Source organism: Phallusia mammillata, chromosome 3 (genome assembly GCF_965637545.1).
Source record: "Phallusia mammillata chromosome 3, kaPhaMamm4.hap1.1, whole genome shotgun sequence".
Taxonomy (NCBI): domain Eukaryota; kingdom Metazoa; phylum Chordata; class Ascidiacea; order Phlebobranchia; family Ascidiidae; genus Phallusia; species Phallusia mammillata.
This window is the reverse complement of record NC_137254.1, coordinates 14488463-14491444: the sequence shown is the minus strand read 5'-3', so window position 1 is coordinate 14491444 and position 2982 is coordinate 14488463. Positions and strand designations below refer to the sequence as shown.

The following is a 2982-nucleotide window of genomic DNA, read 5'->3' as shown; positions in this document are numbered from 1 at the left end:
TTTATCAGTGAAGATTTTATTTCTGATATAAAAGATGCTGTCATAAAAATACCACTGTTATCTGAAACTATATTACATCAATTTTCTTCATTTAACCATGTATTTAACAAAATACTGCAACGCCATGCACCACTGACCACAGTGAGTAGAAGAAGAAGAAAATTGGTCAAGAAACCTTGGATAAGCAAGGGTATTTATAAATCAATCAAAGCAAAAAATAAAATGTATCATGCTTTATGTAGGTCAGGATTTTCAAGTACAAGTAAACATAACCAATATAAACAGTATCGTAACAAGCTAAACCGCATTCTGAGAGAAGCTAAACATAAATACAGTGAAAAAGAACTGACAGATCACAGAAATGATGTTGGTGGAATGTGGAAAATTATTAATAGTTTGTTGTCACGAAAACAAACTTTACACAACGCTCCTGCACAACTAAAACTAGATGGAATATCACAATGCACTAAAGACCCAGTTTTAATTGCTAGCAATTTTAATCAGCTCTTTGCTAACATACGAGCAAATATGGCATCATCCATTCCACAGCCAGTTATGCCACCACTTGATAGTTCCTCCATCATAAAGCCATCATCCTTCTTCTTCTATGACACTACCCCAGATGAGGTGGAAATGTATATATCCACTCTTGACAGTCAAAAATCTGTGCCCAGTTATGAAGTTCCTATTAAATACATCAAAATGGTTAAAAGCATTCTTTCACCTTTGCTCTCCGAGACTTTTAACTGGTGTATACAACATTGGGAATACCCCACTGAACTTAAAATTGCGGAAGTAATACCCATTCATAAATCAGAATTTGAATGCACTAACTACGGACCAATTTCACTGCTATTCCTTTTTGCTAAGATTTTTGAAAAAATTATGTATGATGGTTTGTATGACTACGTTGAAAAAAATGGAATGTTAACAACTCACCAGTATGGTTTTCGATGCAATCGGTCCACCTCCCTGGCAATTTACGATATCCACGAAAAAGTGTTAGCTGCGCTTGATCAAAAACAATACACATGTGCCATTTTCTTGGACCTGTCAAAAGCGTTTGACACAGTCGACCACAGGGTTTTGTTGTGCAAGTTAGAGCATCAGTATGGAATACGGGGAAGTCCCTTAGAACTGTTCCGTAGCTACTTAAGTCACCGCAAACAATGCACACGCATAGCCAATGTAACATCACAACTGCTAAACGTTACCTGTGGTTGCCTTCAAGGTTCGTCACTGGCTCATTTACTCTTCTCGCTTTACATAAACGATTTACCAACGGCATCTAAATTCACAACGAAACTCTTTGCGGATGACACGTGTTTAAGCATGTCATCAGAGTCGCTGACTGATCTACAGGCAAACGTAAACAAGGAACTCGTTTATGTTGACAACTGGATGCGCCACAACAAACTTTCGCTTTACAAGATCAAAACAACGTATTTATTGTTTTGTCCTTCCAAGCGCTCAAACACGCAGAAGTTTTCGATTTCCATAGGATCTCAACAAATACAGCGATCAACAGAAACAAAATACCTTGGAGTATATATCGACGATCAGTTAAAATGGGAGAAACACATAGCCCATGTGGAACAAAAACTAGCACAAGCCTGCGGTATTATGTTCAAGCTGCGTGACTACAACAATTTCTCCGCATTATTTACTACTCTTTTGCGTACCTCCCCTATCTGCAATATGCCGTAGCGGCGTGGGGTAGCGGATATGCTGCATCAATCAAAACGCTTAACATCAAACATAATAAAATTTTGCGAGCTCGCAGCCCTTGCCGATGTCGCGCTACCCCACTATAGCTAAATTGCATGCGTTTCGTACTGGTACACTACCTTCCACATACAACTCTCTGTTCACACCTATCGCGTCAGTGCACCATCACAACACCCGAAGGGCTGAAAACCAGAACTACTTTCATCCACGGATAAACACCGCGTTCGGCACAAGATCGATTTGTCATCGAGGTCAAAAAGTATGGGAAGGCTTACCACAAGATATCAAGTCTCTGTCACGCTTATCCTCTTTAAAAAAAAAGTTTCGCTCGCATTTGTTAAGGCAATATGACCCCTTAACAATTAATTCACTTCCGTGCCCTCGCTTATACCAGAATACATATAATGCAGCTTGTTCTCTTATGTCATAACTACCCTAGTTTTCACTTTCTTTTGTGCTTTTTGTGTGTGTGTGTATTTCAGTTTATCTTAGTGTGATTGTACTTTTTTTCTTTTGTGCTTTTTGTGTGTGTGTGTGTGTGTATTTCAGTTGATCTTAGTGTGATTTTACTTTAGTTTATCTTAGTGTGATTGATTTTTTTTACTCTATACCAGCGGTTCCCAAACTGGGGTCCGCGGTCCTTTAGGGGTCCGTGAGGCAATTTTGGGGGGACCGCGAAGCGGTTGAAGTAATTCTATAATCTTATTTGGCGTCAGTTTGTGCCACTAAATAAGTTTAAATCAAAGTAGAATTGAGAATCGACTGTCTCCATTGCTAAACAATGACCTTTATTGAATGACAACTATCAAAAATGCAATTGTTCGCGCACAATCGTAATGTTTTTTGTCCTGTTTGTGATGTCACATGCTGTCTTTGGATGATTGTTATGAGCAATTTTGCACAACTAGCTAAAATCCTGCAATCAACTTTCGTTTTTTATGAAATACACATTTAGGCTTAAGGACCGCGAGCCCTCGAAATAATGACAAAGGGACCGTTTTGAAAAATATATGAAAAAGTTTGGGAACCACTGCTCTATACCAGGGGTGGCCAACTTGTTAGTCGTTGAGATCGACAAAAAATTTCCTAATCGCACGCGATCGACTGATCAGTAGTAATTTATGCTGCCACTGACACAAAGCACTAACGCAAATTTTCTGCATGCAATTTTAATAGAAAATTACCACGTATTTATAGTCATGAGTTTTATTGTCAACGAAAATTCTCATATGTACATATTCGTCATCAAAAGAG

At 38.5% G+C, this 2982-nt stretch overlaps 1 long non-coding RNA gene across 1 annotated transcript; it reads right to left on the bottom strand.

Annotated features, from left to right (window-relative positions):
- Nucleotides 1-996, bottom strand: LOC145219064 (uncharacterized). Its single transcript, XR_013857841.1, has 2 exons — nucleotides 940-996; nucleotides 1-685 (listed from the first exon to the last, which is right to left on the bottom strand). It is a non-coding gene; the product is annotated as an uncharacterized LOC145219064 (long non-coding RNA).
- Between the last annotated feature and the right edge of the window lie 1986 nt (nucleotides 997-2982).